The sequence below is a fragment of the Rousettus aegyptiacus genome, unplaced genomic scaffold (genome assembly GCF_014176215.1).
Source record: "Rousettus aegyptiacus isolate mRouAeg1 unplaced genomic scaffold, mRouAeg1.p scaffold_m13_p_15, whole genome shotgun sequence".
Classification (NCBI taxonomy): domain Eukaryota; kingdom Metazoa; phylum Chordata; class Mammalia; order Chiroptera; family Pteropodidae; genus Rousettus; species Rousettus aegyptiacus.
Window position 1 is genome coordinate 16,560,393 of NW_023416290.1, and position 26,363 is coordinate 16,586,755.

General features: G+C 41.7%; 1 protein-coding gene across 10 annotated transcripts in view; it reads right to left on the reverse strand.

Annotated features, from left to right (window-relative positions):
* The window catches only part of FAM110B (family with sequence similarity 110 member B), a 138,688-nt gene that overhangs the window by 63,572 nt on the left and 48,753 nt on the right, over window positions 1-26,363 (reverse strand). For 5 of the 10 annotated variants that reach the window (XM_036232841.1, XM_016165659.2, XM_036232840.1 and 2 more), the window contains one exon: window positions 4,628-21,311. The exons of 2 other annotated variants lie outside the window; for them this stretch is intronic. The gene's annotated coding sequence lies outside the window, so the exon portion shown is untranslated. 3 more of the 10 variants (XM_036232842.1, XM_016165657.2, XM_016165668.2) reach the window with 2 other exon arrangements.

Here is a 26,363-nt window from a genome sequence, read left to right on the forward strand (position 1 = left end):
AAATCTCTGACCTCTGAGTTTATATTTCAGAGCAATGAGTCTAAATACAGTAGATGCTACCTCAGAATGTTCCACTGGGGTGCAGTTGGAAACATCTGAGCAAAAACCTGAAGGCAGTGAGGGAGCGAACCACGGGTTTTATTGAGGGGTGGGCTCTCCAGGCAGAGGGGGGCAGCCAAGGTCCTGAGGCAGAAGGAGCACAGGAGGCCGGCGGGGCTGGACTAGAGGAATCGGGGGGGAGGGAGGTGACACAGAAGTGGCCACTAATGCTGTGGCTTTCCAACCAATGGAAAGCAGGTAACACAAAAGCTGATGAAGGGCAAAACACTGGGGAATACCTACTCAGAGAGTTGGCAGAAAAGAAGGATCCTGGGAAGGCACTATCTGAGACAGAAGGAGAACAGAAGGGAGGCCAGCAGGGCCCAGGGCTGTTGCCTTTGACAATCACCTCTGCAGAGGCTTCCAACTCAGATAGCAGGCGTGGAGGAAGGAAGGCTCCTGAAAGAAGTGGCGTGGAAGCCTGGCTAGGGCAAAACGCCACAGAATTAGGAGAGATCTCAGCATCAGGAATGCTGTATCTGTTTCCATGTAGACATTCTACTGGTGGCAAGGTCTAACACAAATAGATGACCCTTAAAGTGGACTCTCCCTCCAAATTTGGCAAGATTTAAAACTTGACTAAATTCAATTAAGTGCGCAAGGAAATCAGAAGGCCTCAATTACAGTAAGGTTAAATGCAAGTGTTAAAATCCAAGCCCCTGTTTTACAAGCTTGTCTTTAATGAGCACATACAGAATTAGTGACTTTTAATAAATGAGTCAGTTAAATTTTAAAAAGCGTCAATAGGCAACCAATAGCAAATGACAATTCCTGATAAAAGCCAACAGTGACCAAAGTCATCACTAAATTACTTAAGAGTACAACAGTAATGAAAGTATTGTGATATCTTTAAGATGCATTTTTAAGTTACTACATACGTTTAAACACTTTTCACATCCCATGTAAATATATTTAAATAAAAGTACTTCCATAAAACAACCTAGTGTGTATTCTGAGGTAGCAGGAATGAGAAAAAAAAATTATACAGTTGACCCTTGAACACAGGTTTGAACTGAGTCCACATATACATGGATTTTTTCTTTTTTTTTTTTTTTTTCAATAAAAACCTATACTGTTTTCCGGCCTCTGTGTGGGAATTTGCAGATGTGGAGGGCTGACCTTATACATCGATCTGGACATCTTATACAGGGGACCTGAGCGTTGGTAGGTTTTGGTATCCAAGGGTGGGGGGGTGGGTCCTGGAGCCAGTCCCTCGAAGATAATGAGCATAATTAAGTTTATGCAGAGTCGAAAGTCATATGTGGATTTTCAACTGCATAGAGGTCAGTATCCCTAACCCCTGCATCGTTGAAGGGTCAATTTATTACACTTATCACAGATCAGCAATCAGATGACACGGTGAAACTGAAAGTCAATATAAAATATTAAACCAATCAGCGGAGACACCGACTCCCATTTAGCATTAACAGCAGTGGATGTGGTACCAGACGGGTGGGAACAGGGCACTCCGGGTCAGGCACTGCTGTCCCTCTTTTTCCGAAGCCTTTCTGCTCCCCACGTCTTTCTAGAGAACGGTCACCCCTCCTTGGAATCACCAAGCTCATCACCAAGTGTGGAAGCTCCCTGTTCTGCTCACTGTACCCCTTCTTATTATTGACTTGCTGCCCTTCCTCCTTGGGAGGCTGCTCCTTGCAGCTAGGGCCATCTCCTCTCCTCCTCCTACTAAAGCTTAGGAGGACCTAGCACATGGCGGGTGCCTCTAATTACAGAATAAAATAACGAAAGAAAAAAAATAAACATATCTAGTTGAGAGGCCTAATGTCACTTCAAGTGTTTTTCCAGCCCAGGAAACTTTAGGAGGGTCGACCCTGCAATATTTGTTGACTGCTCATGACAGATCTCCCTCAGTTCATTTGATATCACAGATGCCCAAGTGACCAGTGATAAAGCCAACCCAGAACTCTCACATCCTGCAGCATGTATGGCCCATTGCGCCTTCCTTTTTACTACTATTTCGGGCCTTGCTCAGCCCAGTGGCTTTGTGGCACATCATACTCTACGTGAAGTGGCTTTTTGTTTTTAAACTGATGACTATCTTTCCTGCTATGACCATAAACCCCTAGGAGGAAAAGTCAGACAGGATCACTTACAACAGATAAGGTTTTAATGTGAAAATACGACATGTTTTATACTCTAGTTCATGCTAGTCGACCTAGTTTTGGTTGGTCAGAAATATTATTCTCTCATCAGTAAGGAGCTATGAGACAGATGATAAGGAGGCGAAATAGCAAAATCTTAAAAGTGTCCAAGAAATGTATTTTTAATTGCAGAAATATATATAAGGATTCCCTTTAATGTAGTAAAAAAAAAAAAGTAAGATGTGACTCAGCTGAAGCTAAAAGTACAGATTTTGTTACTTTGCAAAAATATAAATAACATTTTATTTAGTGCTGTTAGAAAAATACCCCTTTAGTATATGTTGGAAGATCCTTTGGGATATGATAGTGCATTATATAATAAACATGTACAATTTACATTACATTTTTAAGAAGTCCCTTCTAGACACAAAGTCTTTTAAGACCCAGCCCTTGAGAATCAACATCACTTAGAAAGAACTCCTTCCCACAGCCTTCGGTGACACACACAGCTTCACCCGGCCGTGCTCACAAAAGGTTTACAATGTTTACATTCGAGAGTAACTTACTTTTCAGGCAGCCTACTTCTTAGAAATTCTCTCAAAACAAGGTAATTTAGGAAGTATTTCAGGAGATTAAGAAGAGGGAGAAGCAATTAAGGAATTGCATCAATTTATCCTTCCCGAAAGGAGTGCCAAGCCTGACTGTGGATGCAGAGAAAGGTTATCCTCTGTGTCCCGCAGGGAGTATGTCAGGTGAAGAATGCAGGAGCGAAACAGGAGAGCGGGGTTTGGACAAGTGGAGAAGCGCAACGTCACAATCGTCACAATCACGGGAACTGCCCTCCTCCCTCCCCAGCTGCAGGACCTCCTGAACTGGGGACGGGGTGTGGCTTGGTACAGGGGGTCCGGACAGGACGCCAGGGCCCGCAGGAGAGCCACCCTCCTCACGTGCATTTCATTTCGGCACACATGGGATCTTAAAGCTGCAAACACTGCAGACTGCGCATGACGATGGCCGACTATCATACTTTCTTATCACAGACGATGCTGTATTACAATAAATGGCTAGCTTTCATAATCGTCCCCTTATTGTTTTTCCCTGAAAACTAATATTTGGACGAAATATTACATTCGGTGACCTCAGGATGGACTCGGAAGGGAGTTTGGGAGGGGGCAGTGAAGCAGAGTGAGCAGCCTGAAGTTTTCCTCTACTAAAGAACATACGGAACCCCTTTAACTGGCATATAGTTTTAAATCAAAGCACTCATTTTAACAGAAGACTTAAACGGCAACGTTTGGCATTTCAGAAGCAGGGAAATAATTCTGACACCCTCAGGTATCAGCAGGGCTCTCCACTGAGACCAGACGCATGGTGGCAGCCAGCCAGCCGTGTGACTGGTGACTCAATACACAAGTTTCTGTGCTCTCCACAGTCTGATACCGTAAGCGCATCAATTTTTAAGTTTGAGGACTAGATGCTAGGGAGGGTGGGGCTGCTCTTCTGGAATAAAACAGAACTCTACGGAGAAGGCACACTGAGAAGCAACTCACATTGCGTCTGTTTGGGTTTCTTTGGGCTCGGGCTTGGCCATTTAAATATTTTTTTCCTTCAGAATGTACCATCTTTATTACAGAATTTAAGATTATTTATTGTTTGATTTGGAAAATAACTCAGGTGACCATTAACAGAAATTTTTAAATGTTGTCAAACGTTAGTCCAAGTGATAAGAACCCCACCTTCCTGTGATTAATTTCAACTCCAAAAGCAACATCCCTGTTAAACAAAGCCCGGAGTAAAAAAAAAAAAAAAAAATCTCTTTTTGGCACAAGCTGAATACACACGGACAAGTATTTTTGGTAGAATGGGATATGCTAACGTCCCCTCTGTTAAAAGGGCGTAATGAAAACTACAAAAGGTGAAACAAAGGAAACCATCCAAAATGAAGGCTGCACTCATCTTTGAAGAAACAATAGCACATTACTTCTGCTACGCAGGACCCTGCGCTGACAAGGGGAGAGACGCTGCCCTGTCCTAATTAAAGTGTGTTTCACTGGACTCCCTCCTCGATCGCTCATTATTCGGGAGAGTCTGGACTCGATGCGGACAAAGTCGGCCAGGCACTGAAACGCACCTCCAAAGACACCTAAATCGATGCAATATCGGGCTTTCCAAAACAGAAGAGAACCAATAAGAATCACTCCCCAGCACATGCACTCTCGAATCCAGGTGAAAACACTATTCCTTCAGGAGCAGGGCAGCTGTTTACCTGCCAAGCCTTCTCCAGGAGAACGTATTTTAGAATGGAATGGTGGAGAATGCATGCTGTTAACAAAAAAAGCGAGATCAAATTAAACAGAGGACATGATGAACACGCTTCATTTCATGCACGGCCGTGTTTCTCCTGCAAGATAAAGACTCAAAGTAATTACCATGAACTGAAACTTCCTCACTGATCTCCTTTGGCAGCTGGCAGCCGGCGACTGCCGACGCTCTACAACAAAGACTAACGCCTTCTCTTCGGTGCCTTCTTCCTTCTTTTAACGTTACCAGCTAAGCACCTCCACTGTGGCCAGAACACAGCAGAGTATCTCTGTATCTATGTCTCCAATGCATAAAGAGTACAGTGGAAACCTATCAAACCGGCGAGCAGCAGTGCTAGCAACCAATGAGGAGAGGCTCGGGCAGAATCCAGCACATGCTCTCTGAGGCACAGGCTGTCATCAGCGTTTAGCAGGCTGCTAATCTAATTATAGCTAGTTTGCTAGCGCCGAGCTATCGGAGCAAAGCACACGAGCAAATTAAATTTTAATAAATTAAACCCCACAGACAAAATCATCTTGATTTCCTGTCATTTTGAGGATTAATGTGTCACCTGATAAACTGTAAGTGATTTTTAAAGCGCATTCTTGTTTTTCCTCCAACCCAGAGAAACAAAGAGTGGTTAAATCGATGTACAGTACCACCAGCTGACTTAAACTACAGATTCCTGCACTGAGGAATGAAAAATACAGTCAATACCACGAAGATCTAAGTGGTCGTGCTACACCATCCGAGTCTCACTTTATTTACCCTGATTAGCAGTTGCCACTTATTGGTCCTAAAGTGCTAATTAGTTTTCACCGTCATTTGAAATATCATGCAGATTTCCTTTCACAGTGGAAAAAGTACTAACCAAGGTGTCAAAAATCATGGTCTTGACTAGAGTGATGAATAATAATTCAGAGCCAGAAGAGATGGAAAAAGGACCTCAGAAGTCATTGCAAAAGCAAAAATTAAAGAAATGTGCCCACTCTCGAATCCGGGTAAAATTACTATGGAGTTAAAATTACTGTGGGGTCTTTGTATGATCTTAAATAAAGTATTAAATAATTTGCCTCGGTTAAGCCTAAAATGATGACCAGCTGTCACATAAGGTATCTTATTTTGAACCTGGCTCTCAGGCTAAAGCTGAATAAAACTCATAACTAAGGAAAAACTGGAAATCCATCATCTATGTAAGGCAACAGATTTTCAAAGTAAATCCTGTTAACTTCTGTGACTTATGATAATCAAACCAAACTTGACAATACAGTTAGTCTAATAATGTACTGAACCAAAATAGAACATTTCCTGGTCAGATTCAGAAGCATTCACGTCCACAAATTTTGGAGAAAGTGGAAAATAAAATCTTAGATTTTATTCTGTATATTAAAATTTATATTTTAAGGAAATGATCTGCGTATTACTCGTTTGTGTGCCCTTTCACATTTCCTGAGTTCTTAAAAGCTTTCAATTTTATACTATCGATACCATATTTACATTGTACATTTTCAACGACAGAAAGTTTGTCTACTGCACAATTTCATGGTAAAATTAGTTGTAGAAGCCAAATCCTGCGAGAGGAAGTTTGATGCTTAGGTAAAACACATGCATTCTAACAGCCAGACTGCCTGGGTTTTAAGTTCTGAATCAGCTACTTCTCACTTGTGTGGCTCTTGGCAAGTGACTAGATTCCTCTGTGTCTCAGATGCAATAACGGGAGATACTTTGTAGGATTATCACCAAAAGGCACAGAGAGAGTTTTAAATTAAGCCATTATTAATAGCAGCAATCTTTTCACCATGCCACGTTGTCTACCTCCTTCCCAGTAACACACTCCTCAAAAAAGTAGTATCTAAACACTTCTCATTGTTCGGTTTTGTCAGAAACATCATTTAGAAGTAATTAATGGCGACAAGCTAGCGGCAGGCTTGGTTAATCCTACAGAACCATTACTAGTTTCCATGTTAGTGACAAAAATTATTTTACCAACTTCTTTTTGGACACATAATAGTTACCAATTTCACTTAATTCTATATGAATCGATCTTAAAAGGGATTTTCAGAAAATTATGAGATTACAATTATATTTCACTAATGACTTGCGATATAGAGTAAATGATGTACATATATATTTTCTATGAAATATAAATTGGGGAAATTTTATATAACGAGGTGTTCGATTAAATTTAAAATGACCATTTGTGAAAACAAAGAGAAGTTAGCCTATCAAAAGGAACCTTTGTCCCGCGGCCTCTTTTCCCTTCTCAATATATGCTACAAAATTAACAGTCCTGGGATGATATCAATCAAATCTGCTAATCTATTACATTTTTTTTCCCACAATTCCCAGAAATTGGTCTGTTCTACCAGTCAAGCTCTGATCCAATGATAATATGTAAACTTCTCATTTATATAGTCTTGTTTTGCTTTGATTTTTATTTGAAAACCTTTACAAAATGCTGACAAGCTCAACAGCCATTATGATTTGCTTTAAGGAACCAAATAGTCTCAGGGATTAATTAGTAGCCATGGAAAAGGAATATTGACTAAGGGGAATTTTTCATCCTTCAATCTTTGTACGCCATAAACCGTTTGGAAAATAAACTGGAAAAGGAACGACATGCCTCATAAACTCAAGGGAAAGCAAAGAAACTCATGGTCCATAAATTCAAGAGTGAAAAATTGTGTACAAATGTAGACGGAAACACAAAACATGATTGAGACAAACCTGCTAAAGAAAATGCTGTGGCGCTACCGCCAAGCACTGTCCATGTGACTTATCAAAGCCCAATCACCATGATCAGGAGCTAAAACTCCAAGAGGACTTGGCTTCGGTGATTTGGCCTAAGGCACAGCTTCGGAGGCTGCCAGGATACAGACTAGTAACACTTCTAGGCATTTATCTAGGAAACAGCCAACAGCTCTGCCTTCCTCTTCATTTAACAGACTGTGGGCTCAAAAAAAGGGGCACTTTTACAAAGTCGTTTGATTAATTTGTCTCACGCCTGTTTTGCATAAGACATTAGCAGATATGTTCTAAGAGGAAGCAACTATTCTTTCTTGGGTCTTATCTTTCAGCATGTTTAGAACCAATATTTGTCTGAAATTGAGTAACAGTTAATTGGTAATCATTCTTATTGCCATTCTGTTAGGTGAGCCCATATATTTCTTAACCTCTGGAATAAGCACTTGTGTCTCTGAACTTCAGTGAGCTCGTTTTCTATTCTGAAAAAATATTCGTTTACTCGATGAATAGTTTTAGGTACCTACTATGTGCAAGGCCAGTGCTGGACGCTAGAAACACTGCGGGCAGTGAGACAGAGTGGTCTGAGTTTTAAAGGAGCTTCCATTCTGATGAGACGGATAAACATTACGGGATTCATTAACAACGGAGCACTTATGATGGGGTCAACTGCTGGGAAGTGCAGGCATTGAGTGAGGGTGGCGAGTCAGGCCCGTGGCTGAAGGAGGCTTGAAGCCAGAGTGTGGGTGAAGGCCGAGGGTGCTGCGGGGTGCCGTGTCCCAGAGGACACAGAAGGGAGTGGCGACAGCTGCAGACAGCAACACTGGAGGAGGAAAAGGTAACGTTAGGCCAGAGCCCCCTGGAAGTCTGCCATTCACGCCTTCCTTCCCGTTCTTTATAGCAGCAGGTTCCCATCAGCTTCCAAGTCAAAACCTTCGCCCCTTCTTATACGAAGAATAAAAATGCGTACATTTCACGTCAGCTATACCGGGAAGAAGGGGACAGTCACCACAGAAACGGGCATCCTCGACTTCTGTTTGGATTCCCTAACCTTGGAGGAGGAGAGGCAGACTATGGAGAATTTCCATACAGAACTCTGTTCCAGCCTTCTCCCCTTGGAAAAGAAATCAGGTTCACAGATTAATCACAACGAATGGCTCCCAGATAGCTTTAGACTCATCAGAATATTCTGACCAGAAGGGTCTCAACTTTAGTTGTCTGTGAAACTCAATCGTGCTGGAAGGGACCCAGGGCAGTTGTTTCTGTTCTGAGTTATAGGGACCTGGGGAGACCTGATCATGAGCTGGGCCACCAGGGCTGACGTTTCTCCCATTTGGCTGGGGGACCCGAAGCCCAGCTCTACTCCTCCAGCTCTGCCCGAAGAGGGATCAGGGGCAGCTGCCCAGGATGGTCCAGGATGGTCCAGGATGAGCCCCAGAGCCCCACGCAGGTAGATTGGTGGGCCGGAGAGCATTGGAATAGACTGCTCACAAAACTTCCACCGTGGTACTGCAGGTCACCAACACAAAGTCACTGCATGTGGAACTGGGCAGCGGCTCCCCTAAGCCCATGCGAGGGGCTCTGGCATACCATCTATCCCCAGCCCAAGAGAAAGGAAAGAACGGCAGGGCTGTAGAAGTGTCCTCTGGCTACTGGGAGGAGGATGACCACCGGGGAAGTGTGTGGGTGGCTGGGGCCCCTTCCTCCTCTTCCTCTTTCTCCTCCTCCTCCTCCTTCTCCTCCTCCTTCTTCTCAGGACGCTTGCTCAATGCAGTTGTGAGGCAGTTGGGCAGGGAAGGACTGACTCGGGCCACTGGAAATCACTCCGGCTGCTCCAAAGGCCATGCGAGGCCCCAGCTCCTTCTTTCCGATTCTTAGCATCACTCTTCATATTTACCATGAAGTGATGCCTTACCCTGAACAGAGCCTCAGAGGTTCCTCTGCACGTCTGAGCGGGACGCGGCTGGTGCTGAGCCTGCTCCTGCTCCAGCTCTGGCTTCAGTCCTGTCCGCGGCCAGCCACGAGGCGCCTGCTGGGAAGGGGCTCATGTTTGCTCAGTCGTCTCCCAGGCTACGTGAACTGCCTGAGCCTTCCCTGTGGGGCACGGTTGGGCGCCTTGTAGTGTCTTCTCTCAGACTTGCCTACACTATTGCCCTTTTTGTCCTTTTCTTTTTCTTCTAATGATTTGTATTTTATAGTACTGGTCAAAACACATGGAAGGGTAGGGGACATGAGAAAACTGAGGAGTTATGAATTTTGGGGGAGTCTACCTCAAGAGGCGCTTGGTCATGGAGACTTGCCGTGACTGTCCAGCAGTTGCTACCATAGTGAGGTTTGCTGCCCTGGCCTGACAGCTTCAAACTCTCTGTCTATATCTGTAAGCTGACGGCCCAGGCACCTCAGGCACCCTTGCGGGGTGACTTCCAGGACCCACACACCCTTGCTGGGTGCCTGACCACAGTGCTTGGATGGACTGTCACGCAGAGGCCTCCTCTCCCCATTTCCTTGAACCACGTGCCCGCTGTAATAAACCCCGAAGGCCTTATGCGATCTCAGCATTTGTCATCCCAGCCTGTGCAATGGATGGACCACCAAGGTCAAGACTTTTGGACTTTGATGTGGCTTTTCCATAGGTCAGAATCAGCCCACTCAAGTCTTTTAAACCAAGAATGTAACTGGTTTCTCAGGCCTAGAAGTGCAAAATTACATGGTGGGAGAAGAGAAAAATAAATTTCTGAGCCATGGGACTAACCTTCGAGAAGATTTATATAGACAAAATTTACACCTGCTTATGTCTGTACCCTCCTCTGAACACGCAGCACCCCAACACCAGGGCGTGGAAGACCGTGTGCTTACAAACCTGGCAGGCTGCCGAGGTCTGCGCAGGCCCCAAACTGCCTCGCTTCCCCTGGTCCTTCACCCCAAAAGCATGGCCTCTACTTAAGCTGTGCTAGCTTTATTTTTATTATAAGCACACAAGACTCCTGGGCTGGAGGTGAGCTCTCGAACCTGCTGACGGAACGGTAACCACGATGTTGAGCAGACCGTGGCCCACACTGAGAAGAACCCACAGAGGCACGTCTGCACAGGCAGATGGGACGAAGAGAGAGCTGGCCTATTGCAGAGTGCAAGGATTTCCCCCTAAAGCTAAGAAAGCCCTGTTGTAGGGCCACATTCAAAGTTTTGGAATTTTGGTGCAAAAAGCACAACTTACACGCCTAATGAACAATCCGAATGAGAAAGTCCTTCCTTGGGATGGTGTTATTTGGCATTGCAGGGTTCTAACTCACAAACAGATTCTTCTTAGGAAACCATATTTTTGATTCACCCGCCTTCTAGGGCAGTTCATTTTTACCCAAATGATTGTTTTTTAACTACAAAGTCAAATAATTAATTACAGGGAATTTTTAAATCTCACACTGCATGCAAATTTAAGCATTACATACTAAAAGAACTTCTATATTCTCTAGAAATAAAAACTCCCACCTTCCTTTCACTCATATTCGTATAGGTCTACAAGTCAAGCACGGCTTCGTTCATGAGGCGATGAGGTGAGATGCACATGGCTATTTCATGCATGTGTAAGCGGCTGCTGGTGTCAGAGCACACATGCCCAAATGGCACGTGGACAGCAGAGTGTCCTGCATGAACAGACACTTGGGCAATTAAAAATTAACGTTCCTAACACATCTTCTTTGACAACAACAAAGCCACTGTTGTGGTTTAAGAAATCAGTGATTTATACCTTAATGGGAATGATTTTAAATAACTACTAAGATTAATCCTGAGCATCCTTATAGTTCTTCTACACTGGAAATTTAGGACAAAGAGAGAGCTATTTGAGAACCTAAAATGCTAAGGTGGCATTGTTTTGTTAATTCAAGAGATGCATACTGAACCCCTGTTGTATGATCACGGGCTGGGATATGGCCCTTCCCCTGACAGAGATCACAGGTGAGGGAGGCAGGAAGCCCCAGGAGCCTGAAGGAAGGGGAGGGGCTTCAGGAAGGGGAGCCTCCTAACTAGGACGACACTGAGATTAGGTCTGGAGTATTCACGGCAAGCATTTTCTTCAAACATAGAATTATGTCCTTATGTTCTGGTGTGATTACCACCCTTGGTCAATGACAAAGCTGAGGCATCAGGGATGTAGCTGCCCAGGTGCACAGAACAAGAGATTGCTAGAAGGCAGGTGAGCCCCACCTGGGGACAGATTCGGACCCTCACAGTGGGGAGAAGCAGAGGAAGAAAGAACACATTTTTGTTTTCAGAAGACTTGCTAATGTTGTCCTCCCCATGTGGACACATGGATTTTTCTCCATGAATTATATTTTCACCTCATACTTTTCACATAAAATGGGGTAATTTGATATGTATGTCCTTCAGGATAATATGTAAAGGCTTTTTCTCTCAAGGAAAAAAATTACATAGAGCAGAAAGGATTTCATGTATTTATTCAGAAAACTGTAGTGGTTTTATATCTGCAGGGCACTAAAAACACAAAGGTAAGTAAAGCTGCCTTGACTCCAAGGTGCTAGGGAGGCTCTAGAGGTGGGTGGCCCAGCAGGTAGGTGTGTTCTGGCATCGGACTGTGGAACGTGTGATTCCAGCATCCATGGGCATTGCGGACACGGAAAACTTATTCAGCCCCATATGTGTCTTATCGTCCTCATCTAGCAAGAAAACTACACCGATAACGCCTTTCCACTCAAGGTTTTTGAGATGATTAAATAGGAACTTACGTTAAGAATGCTACCAGGTTCCCGACAACACCCAGTGTTCGAGAGCCTGGGACCAGGGTGGTCACAGGACTCACAGGGACTTCAGACTTAACTGGTTCCCATTTTGCTCTTCTTCTCACTAAAACCGTGTTTGTTTGTTTCTACACACAAAATATTAAATACCCTATGGATATAATAATTTGCCATTATTAATCTTACATATAATAATTAGATATTATAATCTAATAATAATTAGATATCATTATCTAGTAAGACCTATGAATTAAGTTGCGAAAGTAGACCTGAGCTTGTTAGCTTCCCTTCTGTTCTCGAATCATACCATGTATTTTGGATACTGACAGGCCTCTTGTAGGATTGAACGTGTTTTGCTCATCAACAATGTCTGTACTGTCAAAAAGACCCAGGACTGGCCTCTGTCTTTCTCTCTTTTCACCACAGGATAATTCCTACAAAATTTTAAGTTATAATAAATGGACTCACGTTCTAAATTTCAGCTTTGTCTCTCAAAATGGAATGCCTATGCGTTTCAACAAATGAAGTTTCCCATGAGTCTAAATAGTTCTGTGGAGCATCAGCACCAGCTCTTGAATGCATGTCTACACTTACTGTCCAACATCAAGACATGTAATCTCACATGAGTAATGCATGCTGCTATTTTAAGCAAAAGCTTTGTGGAAGATCGTCAAGTATGCATGGCATGAATGTTTATAATTATGTTTTAACTTTACTAAGTTTGAAAGATTAGATGTTTATCTAAACAAATATGCAACCACGAGAACACAATTTACTATAAGATTCATCAGGGATCTTTCTGATGCTTTCAAAGTCAGCAGAAGCAAAAGGATAGCTGTCTTGAAAAAGGTCATGTCAATACTTTGGAGATTACAGCCTGAATGATACCCCTTGGGGAAAATTATGTTGCTAGAACATAATATACTTCTCACCTTCTACCCCAGTATATTTTCTCCATCTAGCTATTTTCTGACTGGTAACGTTGAATAAATTATTTAATTTCTCTATGCTTGAATTCTCTCATCTGTAACATGAGGATGAAGGTGTGTGGATTAAATGAGTTACTAAAGAGAAAAAGCATTTAGGGAGTGCCCAGCATTTTGCAAACATTATGTAAATTCTTCTCACTTGGCTGGTGGCAGAATAAAACATCCAAGTCAAACGATATTAATGTTATTAGAAAAACTAACCCACTCCCAGAAAAAGAAGTATGTAATATAAATATGTAACCATCATGGCCCAAACAGGACCCGGATGGGAATGTTATATTGTTAAGAGATTGTTAACAACATCTAGAAATTCTGGAATTTAAATAAGCACAATTTTTTTTTTTTCTGGAGCAATTTGGAAAAACTTCTTGAAATTTTTACAAATGTGTATACCTTTTCACCTGACTATTCACTTTGGGGAAATCATCCTTAGGAGATAGTTGGGATCATGTGCAAAAATAAATTGGAAATAACTGAGGATATGTGACCCCCCCCCAAAAAAAAGAGTAAGATATTTACGATGGCATATTTTCTGGAGGAAAAAAATGAAAATCTTATTCAACAATAATAGCCAACTGGTTGCATAACAATGGTGTATAAATAAAATTAATGGAACATTATGCAGTTATTCAAAAGTGAAATAAAATAAATGGAAATAAAGCTTAATATTAAGTGAGTCATAAGGCAATGTATATTATGATTTTATTTTTGTTAAACTTATCATTGTGTTTATAAACATATATCTCTGTGACTATATACAGAGAAAATGTCTCGGGGCAAATGCCACAATGGGAAGAATTACCTCTGCGTGGCTGTTTTGTCTGAATTGTTTAAGTTTTCTACTGTGCTCTTACTATTATTTAACATAAATACTTTATTTAAACTCTGTACTTTTTCCCACTCTCACCCACCCGGAAAAGAAAAAATCACAGGTGGCAAGTTTTTAATGAGTCTCAGGCTTGGAGATTCTCGCTGTCTCAGGTGCCCTGGTCACTGGGTCTGTTCTACGGCCCATCTACGTGGCACGGTTCAGCTTTGTGAACCACCTAGTGAGTGGCAGCCTCAGCAAACACGATTTTGATGTGCTAATCATTCTCAGCCATAAACCAAACCATTAGGATGAGAACCAAAAGTTCAGCCTAGATTGTCCATTTGCCGATAATTATTGAACATCAAGGTGTCTGTTGGCACTGATGCAAGTCCTCATCGCTAAGCACGGCTCGGATATTCCCCTCCTTAGGCTGGGATTATTCTCTCCTTTTTACCTAAAGGCATTCTTACACATTTGGAAAATATGGCCAGGTTCAAATGTCTGGAAAAAAGTCAGTAAGTCAAGTAAGTGATGGAGAAAATTCAAAATAATTTCTTTGGATATGATTGGCATAATTCAAGATTGACTGGAACCTTGGCAAGTTTCTGAAGCTTTATGGATTGTTACTACTACAGTGGGAATCGAGTTTAAAACAAAGTTTAGAAATCACCTTTCAGCGTGTCTGCCTATACAAACTCTATTTATACTTTCGCAGTTTAAAAAACCTTGTGAACCATAGCTCAGTATCATTGATAGATAATGGTTTGATGGTTTTGTCAAAAAGGTATTTGCATTTATATGTGTACATTTTAAAAGTAATTTTATTATACCTAGAGACCAATTTTTAAGTTCCACAATAGAAGTTAAGGTGCAAATGGGATTTGTTTAACAGAAATTTGCTATGAAGCAAACTGAACTCTATTCCATCTATACAGTTAAGTGTGTAATTACCTATAAAAGCAAGAATTTTTCCCTATTGAAAATAATCATCCCCCAGTTTCTTTTTTGAATGTTAAGTTCTTCATAAATGGTGACTAGGTTCCCATAGCTGGATTTCCTATATTTCTCTTGCTTCTATTTTCATATGTAGAGATCCTTTTCTGTGTTTTCTTTTACAGTAAAATATAATTTTTCGTTATGTAACCCTGTTAAGGGCAGTCACAATAATTATGGGACCTTTTTTCTTTAACAAGTGTTATTCTCCTGGAACATTTACCACTCACTGACTTTACCAGAAAAAAATATTGTGTCCTTCAAGAATAAGGAAGAAGCTATTTGAAGAGAAAGAATCCTTTGAAAATATGAGCATCTGAATAGTTTCTAAATAAAGAAGAAAATCTGTGTCACTTATTTAAGGTTCTTTCTTGGGCTAACAATTTATGCTTTATGGACACAACAAAGAAAAAGTTATTCCTCCAAACATTACTGGAACAGTTTATAAATCTCTGGTGATATTTGAAAGTCGTTTTTGCAGATGTGGATTTTCTTTAGGTAGGGCATCTTTTTTGAGCCTGGGATCAGTGTTATCACGGAGAACAAGCACATGGAAAAGATAAACTTCATTACATATTACTTTTATCGTGTATATATTATTAACTTTGAAACTGGAAGTAATCTGAGGGACATTAATTCACCTCAAGGAAACTTTCTTAGGTTTCTCTTTTACTTTATTTTCAAAGTCAGGTTACAAGCTAATTTAAATTTCAAGTATTCGATTACATTCCTCTTGAATGTCTGCTCATATCTTTGCCAAGTCGATGCTCCCTATTCAGGGTGAAGCTATTTTAATTCCACTGCAGGCAGGTTTTCTAATGAAGAGGAAAGTTTAACTCCTCTTATGTGGACTGGCACATGATGAATGCTTTTTATCATAAAGTCTGAGTCAAGGCTACACAAGTGGTTTGCTTACTAAATTATATGGAAGCTTTTAAATTAATATTGCAAAAATGGTCTGTAATGGGAACAAATGGCGTAAAGTACCTCACAGGTTAGTGGCCTAGCACTGCAGGAGTTCGCAGGGCAGTGACAGAAAATGCCCAACTGACGTCTTGATGGAATCTGCAAATTTCCTAGACTAAAGAAGCTTTTATAGTTTTAATCGCCTTCCCGCGAAGGGTAGCATAATTTTCACATTTCTATCTATTGTTGTTTAGGAACAAAAACAGTTTGAATATGTGACATGAGCCAGTGCCAGGCTTTATAAAGACGGCATCCGTTTTTCCGTTCTCCTGACTCCGGGGTAGAGTGATGGCGAAGCGGGAGGGTCTTGGCTAATTTTATTTGTGTACAATGGACGCAGCTCATCCACAAGACAGTGCATCCTGGCTTCTCTGGGTGACGCGGAAAATCTTTCAGGCCTTGCTCCTCCATTGGTAGTGATGGGTGGTCCAGCTGACAAAAATTAATACTCCAACTCCTTGAGATGCTCCGGGTGAGACAGCCAGGGCCCTGCATAGATGGACAGGGGCCTTCTGCCTCAAATCCCGGCCAAGGACGGGTCAAGCGAGGAAAGGCAGAGGAGGAAAGTCTTTCGTGATTTGTAATTACTACATCTCTTAAAATTTCCTTGTTTTCAGCAATAAAACTTAGAGAATTTCTTCTACATCTTTTTTTTTTTTCTTTTTGAAAAACAACTTAATTTCTGTCCTATCAAAATATGCTGCATGCTGTGTACTTTTTGGGAGAATGTATTTTGCAGGAGGGAAAAACTCCATTGGCAATGAAGAAAAGGCAATACTACAGCATTGTTATTTTAAACATTGGTCGGTGTCAGTTGTGTGAAATGAGCTGGAATTTCAGTTAACTTATCTCCTTTTTTGTTTTTCTAGTTTTGGGCTAACCTGTGGTTTGCGCTCACTCATGCCTTCATATGTATTTCTTTTCAGCACTATTCCTGAACCTAATTTGCAGGAAAATGAAATGTATCACACCAAAATTTTCATATCTGAACAAACTGAAGTCATTCAACTGCAAAAGAAATTCCGCTAACAAAATTCCATGTTAGAGTCACATGTTAGGGCTGTTTCATATTTTGTGGAAATGCGAATTACTGTGGGGAACCTAGACGGTGGCTTATCTGCGTTCCCAATTAGAAAGAATTATCCTTCCTCAGAGAGGAACAGGAAGCTGTTTCATAAAGACAATGAAATTCCAATATTGTGGTGTTAATGAGAACAAACAAGTTGATGAAGCAGAAGAGAGAGTCTAGAAATACATCCAAAAATATACAACTGGTTTCTGACAAAGGAACTCAGACTCTTCATTGGAGAGTGAAAAGTATTTTCAACAAATGATGATGGAACAAGTGGGTATTTATTTGGGAAAATAGTAAACCTTGACCACTCCTTCACATTAAAAATATCAACCTGAGATAAATCATAGATCCAAATGTTAAAAACTGAAGCTATAAAGCTTCTAGAAAAAAACAGAGGAGAATGTTTTTGCAATCATGGAGCAGGTAAAAATATCTCACAGTCACAAAAAAACACTAAACATAAAAGAAAAAATGACAAATTGATCTTCAAAAATGTTTAAAGTGTTTGCTCATAAAATGACACTATTAAAGAAGAGGCAAAACATTAAATGGGAAAAAATATATCCAATACATGTATCTGAAAAAAGAACTTTTAGCCAGAAAAAATAAAGAAGTACAAATCAATATCAAAAAGGCAAACAATCCAACATAAAAGAAGGCAGAAACTTGAACAGAGACTTCGCAAAAGAAGATATGCAACAGACTTACGAATACATGGAAAGGGACTCGGTGCCATTGGTCCTGAGAGAAATACAGATTAAAACTACAGGAAGACATCACTTCATCGCCACTGAAATCGCTAAAAGTAAGACGACAATACCAAAGGTTGGCAGAATGTGGAAAAACCAGACAAACAAACCGAGGTCTGTGGGGTACGATGATGGGGTACGACTCAGTAGCAGAAGGGAGGAGCTCCTGATAGAACAACAAGGATGAGAGTCAAAGACGTGATACCGACTGAACGGAGCCAGCGCAAAATACATTTCCTACTGCACGAGTCCACTCGCACAGGTTTGAAAACAGATAAAACTAATTGATGGTGATAGAAATCAGAACGATGATTTCTTCCAGGGTGGAAACAAAGGGAACTGACTAGAAGGTGGCAAAAGGGAATTTGCGGGGGTGATTAAAATGTTCTATACCTTTATTAAGGTGGTTACATGAGTATATATACTTGGTAGAACTTATCGAACTGTATGCTTAAGATTTATAAATTTTACTTCAAAAACAAAACCCCATGTTACACAGAAAAACAATATTACCAATATAGTCTTCCTACAAAGTTTTTTGAAAATTTTATTACTGATTTGATATCCTAATAAAATTATTTTTATTTTAAATTCTTCTGAACCTCTCATTCTCTTATTTATATGTAGTATGCTATGTCTATATAAAGAAAAATAATGACCCAATTCTACATCAATTTACGACAGTTATAGTTTACTTACTTGAAAGTCATAGTGTGCCTTCATATTGAGATTATCAGCGCCAGAGAATATTTTTTTCTATTTGTAAGCCCTGGAAAACTTATTTTAAACAGCTAACCACTGGTAACACCCATTTAAAATGCTTTTTTTCCCCCAGTTATTTTTGCTTCTTCAGCTTTTACCTAAACAATTCTTCTTTCATTTGTTTCATGTCTGTAATAAAGCAGTTTTTTTGGAAGAAATATATATTTTATATAAATATACTATATAACTTGCCTTTTCAGATTGATTTAAATATCATTCTTAAGAAAAACACACAGCTAAGCATCTTGTGTTAAAGAATGCTTTTAAAATAATCTGGTATTTGAATATCTATCTGTTCTTTTCCTTACCAGTTATATGAATTTAGTTGCTTAATTTCATTAAGATTCAATTTATAAAATTAAAAATGTGGTATCGACAGCTATTTCACAGCTTTAAGAGGGGCGGGAGGTGAGAGCTGTCCCCCAGCATCTAATAAGGGGTGCTCTGACTGTAGAAAATTAAAAAATATATATATATTATAAAGCCACATGCAGACAATTCTAAAACATGTAAGTGATAAAATATCTATCCCAGGGGGCAAACCATTTTCACTGACGCTATAAATGACAAGTCAAAGAAACACAGTCGGACGACCGCCTCTGTGGGCGTGAAGGAATGAAGAAGGAACGAGAATGCAGTCAGTCTTTCACTCTGCTATGGCCCAGAACAGCTAACCTTTATTGAATATTTTCTGTGTGCCTGGCTCCATACTAAAACACATTAATCATTTAAGCCTTGCAACAATTCTGTGAAGCAGATACTACCGCCACCATTTAAATGGAGGAAACTGACCGAGAGGTCAGTGCACTTACTGAGGCAGCAGCCAGGGAGGGGTGGAACCAGGGGGCACACTGGCAGTCGTCCCAACACGTGCCTTTGAACCGTGCAGCCACACTATTGTTTCTGAGCTTTGAAGCCTTCCCGGGAGCTTTCAAAGGTGATTGGAAAGAGAGTGGGAGGGTCAGAAAGGGGGGCTCTCAATTTAAAACTGTCTGCTTTGGAGAATTCAGATCCTCAAGCTCGAGTCACAGCAGTAGAAGAAATGAGAACAATTAAAAGGGCAGAGCCTCCAGCTTTATTCTTATTTAGAAATAAACTACAGTCTAATTTCCCAATGTCCAGGAAATAAAGAGCAGACTTGCCAAAAACAGTGAGTGTGCTTAGCTGCCTAAAAGTGCTGTGGGGTGTGTGTGTGTGTGTGTGTGTGTGTGTGTGTGTGTACCCACACGTGCACATGCATGTGCATGGGTGCATACGTGTGTGTGTGCATGGATGTGTGTGCACATGTGTGCGTGTGCGCACGCACCCAGCTCCTCTCAGGCGCTCTACAAGCAAGCGCGGCATTTCCTCACCCCTGCCAGCATCCTGGGCTCTAGGGGCCCTCACCTGGCTTCCCGGGCCTGGGTCCTGTGAGCTGACCCAGTGCTCTCACCAAGGAGAGCAGCGACCGACTGCAGGGGCCAGCAAAGGGGAGCAGAGCCCTCCAGGTGGCCCATGACCAGGTGAGTGTGTTTTCATGACAATGAACTCAGTCCTCGGCCATGGTGTGCATGTGGCTATAAAGCAAGCAGTAATTAGATCTTGCAGTGTTTAACACAAGCCCTCTATTGCCTTCATTTACCAGCTCTGGACAGGAAAGAAAGGCAGGCCATTCCCATTGAAAAATGTAGGCGTCTTGACTTTGAGCCTTGTGTTCGGCCTTAGCCCCCAAAGCACAAGGCAGCCAAGGCGAGAACATTCTCTCAGGGTCCTGGTTGCCCCAAAATACCCGCAATTACACGGGGGATGTGGACAGAAAGGGCTCTGGAGAGAGGGGATTCATCCTTATCATATTGGAACACACATTAACAGCCCAAAGCCGATGAAAAATGGACCAGCAGTTAAAATAAACTATGCATTAGTATGAAAATTTAATTAACCTATCAGAAAAGCATGGAAATCATCACAGACACATGCACACACACAGGAATCTATGCAAACTAAGCTCTCATTTGATGTGAGTCAAAGCAAATTCAGACTTCCTTTAGGCTATAAACATGTCATCTTGGGCAATTTATGAGGGAGACCTCAGGAGACATGGGAATCATACTTTCATGAAGATTTTAGTTTAAAATGTTATCAAGCTCTATGAAAATGCAGCCTAATATTTAGGTTTACACAGAAATGTCAGTGTTCTCCTTTAGTGTAACTTGATGCTTTTTAATTTACATTTCCACACATTATGCTTCTTAAGTTAAATAAATTTTGATAACCGGTAGAAATTGAAATGGTACTAAAAAGTTAAACAACATTTAAATTTTATTAAAATAACCACTGGCTATTTTCTCAATGGACTCATCCTGACAACTTTAAAAAAGCTAAATATCAATTATTCCAAAATTACTTTACGAGTGAAAATTTTTTGGTTAGGTTATATTTTAGACCAGAAGTTGACTGACTTTTTTTTTTATAAAGAGCCAGAGAGTGAATATTTTAAGCTTTGCAGGCCACATAGTCTCTGTCACAACCTCTCTACTCGACCACTGTAGTGTGAAACCAGCCACAGTCAATATGTAAACAGATGAGTATGTCTATGTTCCAATAAAACTTTATTTACAAAAACTGACAGTGGGTTGGATTTGACCCATGGGCCACGGTTTGCCAACTTCCAATATAATATAGACTGGACTTGAACAGTGTGGAATCTGGTCTCTAACATATCTTGGAAACTAATACTTCAGAGCAAAAAAGTAACTATAAAAAGCAATCCCTTGTATCCAATGTTTCTTGAAGTTGTTATTTTTATCATGAAGCAAGGTTTGAAGGTGTTTATCCTTTCTTGCACATAGCACATTAACAGGTTTAGCTAATGCTGATCAGAGCTGGAAACAGAGCATGTCCTACGTGTGACTCCAGATGGCTAAACAGTGTGTTCTACTTACAAGGGAAGGCTTCATTCGACCAGAATTGGATCTCAACAGGCCCAAGGCACCTTAAAAAGAAAAAAGTCCTTCTGTCACTTAAGAGCACAATTGCTACACTCAGCTTCAAAAGGGCACTGAAAAATGCCATGCTTTGAAAAACACACAAAACACGAAGTAGAGAAAAGCATGATGTCTCCTCAAATGACACAGAAGAATTTGTGTCCACAAGTATAAGGGAAATGAATTAAAATGTAATCTTTAGATCAGGAATGGTAACTATTTAAATACCAATAAGTAACATAACACCTAATGGAAAGAACAAAAGGACAAAAAGGATGGTGTAGAGGGCTGGGAGAAGACTGGACCTATTCAGATGCAGCCTGTGAACACAAGAGCCTCCACAGTGCACACCTGCCGTCAGGTCTGAGCTCACGGCAGGCAGGCTGGGTAGTTATGCAGGACTTCTAGCGCCAGGAGTCAGGACGCAGACAAATGCTGCTGCTCTCCGACCCCGCCACTCACTGTCCCGGGTGACAAGGCCAGCATGGCGACCTTGGGCTGGCATCCTCACTACAGAAGGCAAACCACTCAAAACCCAAACTCTCAAAGGTTGCCCGTGAGTCCTTTCTGAAATAAGAGAGGGTACGAATACCTGTATCGGTTCCCAAAGATTATCACCATCTGTGTAATTCTTTTTTAAAAAGGTGCGATTTTAATAATGTAGCAATTTAAAAATACATTAAATAGCTCATCTGATAATGTGAAAAACAGTGAAAAATAAAGCATAGGACTGAGAAAGAGCTATGAAATAATTGTTAACTTTACAGATATATGAACAAATATGTAAACTATATATATAAACTAAAGTGAGTACTTATATAAAAACAGATGCATCCACAGTGGAGGACTTTTGCTTTTGAGGGACATGGTTCTCCCCATGTCCGCCATCAACTCCGACCAGCTTTTAGTACAAATATACTGATCCCAGGACTTTGGATAAATGCAGACTACAAAAGGGTCCAGACAGGACTCACACCCACTCTCAACTGCTCTGTTCTTTGCAGTCTTATCTTCTCTTATCTCCTAAATCGCAGGAGGGTACCCTTCTAGCCTTGTGTATTTTTTAGTGTGTCTAATTGAAGAAATACAGCAAACTATACCCAGCAAGAATGGGTCTTCTGTAAATCCCATTTTGGAAAACCACACTGATGGTTTACTGATTCTGCAGTAATGATGGTGAGGACTAGGATGAGGCATATAAACTTCACCTGCTCTTATTCGGCTGGAGTTGGAAAGAGACAGGCATGCACATGTGTTGGCCCTCGGGATGGAGGGATCAGGCCCTCTGGGCACAGATTGCTCCTGGCTAGTGCTAGAATCTTCCAATGGCAAGATTTACTCCCACACCTGCCAGGGTTCAATATATAATTCTATATATTGAAAGCAAACAAGAAAAATTTTTAAGTGAGCTGAAGTTTTAGAGAAAAAAACAAAAACATTTTAAGTCAGGCCAAATACTGAATGAAAGTTTATAATAAAACAACTTTTACTGAAATAGAAAATATTGAAAATATTTGGTTTTGAAAATAGCTGATAGAAAATATCTCTTTTCACCAAGGCCCAGATGTTAAGCCATTTCCGTGGCATCTGAGGACTCCCGTGGCTCTAGCTCCCATATGAGCTAAGGACCCCCACATGTGCGTCTCCAATCCATTTCCCCCCCGACCACAGACTGGGACATCCGATGGCGAGTCGGTGTCTCCATTTGCATGTCCTCAGCAGCTCAAACGTAAGGGGTCCCAAACTGAGCAGCTGAACCCCCCCACACCTGCCCCCTCACGCCCCTCTGCTAGTTTATGGCAGCATCTTCCTTCCAGGTGCCTTGGCCAGAAACTCTGGAATCATCCTTTATGTTTCACTTTCTATCACACGTCCAAGTTGTCATTAAATCGCTCAACTTTCGAAATATTTCCGGAACCCGACCAGTCCTCACCACCTGTACAGCTGGACCCTGGCCCAAGACCTTGTCATCTGTGCTCTGAGTTACGGCACCTGTCTTCCTGGCCTTGTCCAGTCTCAGCACAACGGCCACAGAGACCTTGTTAAAACAAAGGTCGGACCATGTCACCTCTCTGTCTAGAACCCTCTCATGGCTTCCCACTGCCTTCAGGGCAAAAGCCAAAACAGTCCCATGGCCCTAACCATGCTGGGTCCAGGCAGACTATCAAACCTCACTTCTGACAGAATGACCTCCCACTCCAGGCACTGCTAGGCCCCCACAGAAAGGGCCTGGCTCATACTCTCCCATGCGCTCTCAACTCCCAAAGCTCTTTCAAGGTCGCCTTCACTGGCCCCCATCTATATCAGTCTTCTGCAGTCTCTGCAGCTTAAAAACCACACCCACTTCCTGTCTCACAGTCGCTGTCAAGGTCAGTCCAGACATGGCTTAACTGGGTCCTCTGCTCAAAGTCTTCCAAGGCTGCAATCAAGGTGTTATCTCAGCAGTCTTCCTTTAAGAAGTTCGGGATTCTCCTTCGAGTTCCTGTGGTTGTTGACAGAAATCAGTCCCTCAAGGCTGGAGGACCAAGGTCCTGGTTTTCCTGTGGGCTCTGAGTGGGGCCACTGTCATATCCCAGAGGCATCACAGTCTCTGCCCCGTGGCCGTCTCGCAGCTCACTTCTTCAAGGCCAGCAGGTGAATCTTCTGAGATGTAGTCTCATCGTCTGACATAATCTAAGAACCACAGCAGTGATATCACCACCTTCACATACTCTGTGAATCCTCAGCTCAGTCCAGGGCCAGACAACGGTGCCTACCACCTTAACACACATCCACCCCCATCCCCGCTTTATTTTCCTCCATAGTACCTTTTACCACTGGAAATACGAAATATTTTATATCTTCCATATTTCTGTCTCATTTCACTGAAATGTAAGCCTCACCAGGGCAGACCTTCTTGTCTGCTTTTGTTTACTGCTCAGTTCCCAACCTGCAGAAAAACAGTGTCTGGCTCAGAGCACGTTATCAGTAAATATTTATTAGATGTATAAATTATTTAAAATGTAGGTTTGCTTCACAAACGTCAGAATCTTACCTCTGATCCGCCATGCTACAGATTTCCATGACTTCTTTCTACCGTTGTCGCTGTGTCTTAGAACTTTGCTTACTCACAGAAGATGATGCTAACTGTTCTCCTTCCCATTGAAACAAAGCTATACAATTTTAGTTTATTTACAGTTTTAGCAGCCAACTATGTGGTAAGAACTCTACATGGAATATTTGCAAAAGCAGCATTTTGTAAAAACAGGTATCTTTACTGTCTGATTCCAGGCTCATAGTTGACTTCTGTGTTTGTTTGTTTGTTTGTTTTAAATCGTAAACATTCTTTAAACAGTAGAGGAAATTGGAAGTAAATGCCAAACTCCCTACAAATACTGAGCACAAGGAAATTGCAAGTATGAAGCAAGTATGTGACTTGGTTGGTGATTTAAACAGAGAAGTACAGTACCCAGAAGCACTGAACATCCTATTACTAAAGTAATAAATATTACAGAGCCATTATCCACTTCATTTAAAAGAATATTGCTTTTTGCAAGAGGTAGGGGAACAGGCAAGGCCAAATGCTATAAATGTGAAATACAACTCCGTGTAAAATACACATTGGGCATCCATTTTACCCCATATGCCTCTGGTTAGTAATGTTTTTTAGGTGAAAAAGAATGTACATGTACTTCAAACTATATTCATTAACCCAACTGAAAATGCAAGTTCTATAACAAAATGATGATTTATTTGACATGCAGCCTAAAAACCACTTGCACATGGTCGCCCCCAAAAATGCTACTCAGGTGATCACAGGTCATAAAAGGGGGCCTGCTTTTCTCTTTTATCCAGGTTAAGCTTCCCCACTCTTATTTTATTAGTACTATCACTATTAACATAATTCAAGGAACACAATAAATTCCCAACTCTCCCTTGCCACTGATAAATGAGCATTCACTTCTGAATTCCTGATTAGTTTCTGCTTCTGGCTTCCCCTCTAACTACGTATACAATTCCCAGGTTAATCCGCCAAAAATAGTGGTTCTGGCAAGTCACGCCTCCGGTCATGAACTCAGGGCCGCTCCCTATGGCTTCCTTTGTCAAGTTCACAGCCCTCTCTATGGCCTCGCCTGTCAAGTTCTTAACCTGGATTAAGCCCTTACCAGGGGTTAGTTTGGTTTATTTGTTCATTGCAAGACTGCACACTTGACTGCAATCCTCCGCTGGCCAGGCCCTGGGGCAACTGGCTGAAAGACTACAGATCGACGAATGAAAACCACAAACACCAAACCCTAAGCCCCACTGACTGTAAAAACATCTCTTTATATGAAGAACAGACCGCTTCTCTTTCCCTCAGAAATACAGTAGGTTTAGAAGGAAAGAAGTCCATAAAATGCGGTCTTCAGCCTCTCAAAGTAAGAGTATCGTAAGCACTGAGGTAAGTGTGGCATTTCCTGAGCATCTTAATCAAACTTTCTGTGGAGGCAAAACTGTCACAGCGCCACCCGGAATTCCCGGCCCCCCGTGTACACACACTGCCTAGTCCCAGGACAGTAAACATCATGGGCTTCACTGCTGTGCGTAGGTATGTTATATGGCACATTAATCTTAAAACAGGGAGATTATCCTGATGGGCCTAGCCTCACCTCATGAACCCTTTAAAAGCAGAGAGTTTTCTCTGGCTGGTCACAGAAGAGACACCAAAGACATCAGAAGTGAGGCAGATGTGATGAGGGATCCCGCTGTGACGTTGTGAGAAAGCTTGTGAGAGGGTATGTGAGAAGGCCCAGGGCAAAGAATTGTGAGTGGCTTCTAGAAATACCTAGAAACATGGCAACCCTCGGCCCATAGCCAGGAAACAGGGACCTCAGTCCTGCCAAAACCTCAATGAGCTTAGAAACAGATTCTTCCATGAAGCCTTAATCAAGAATGTAGTCTGGCCTATACTTTGAGTGCGAGACCCTGAGCCAAGAACCCAGCTGAGCCACGGCTGGACTTGCAACGTCCAGAACTGTGACCTAAGATGTGGCTGTGGAATTCTGTGGGAATCTGGTATGCCACAATAGATCACTAACGTG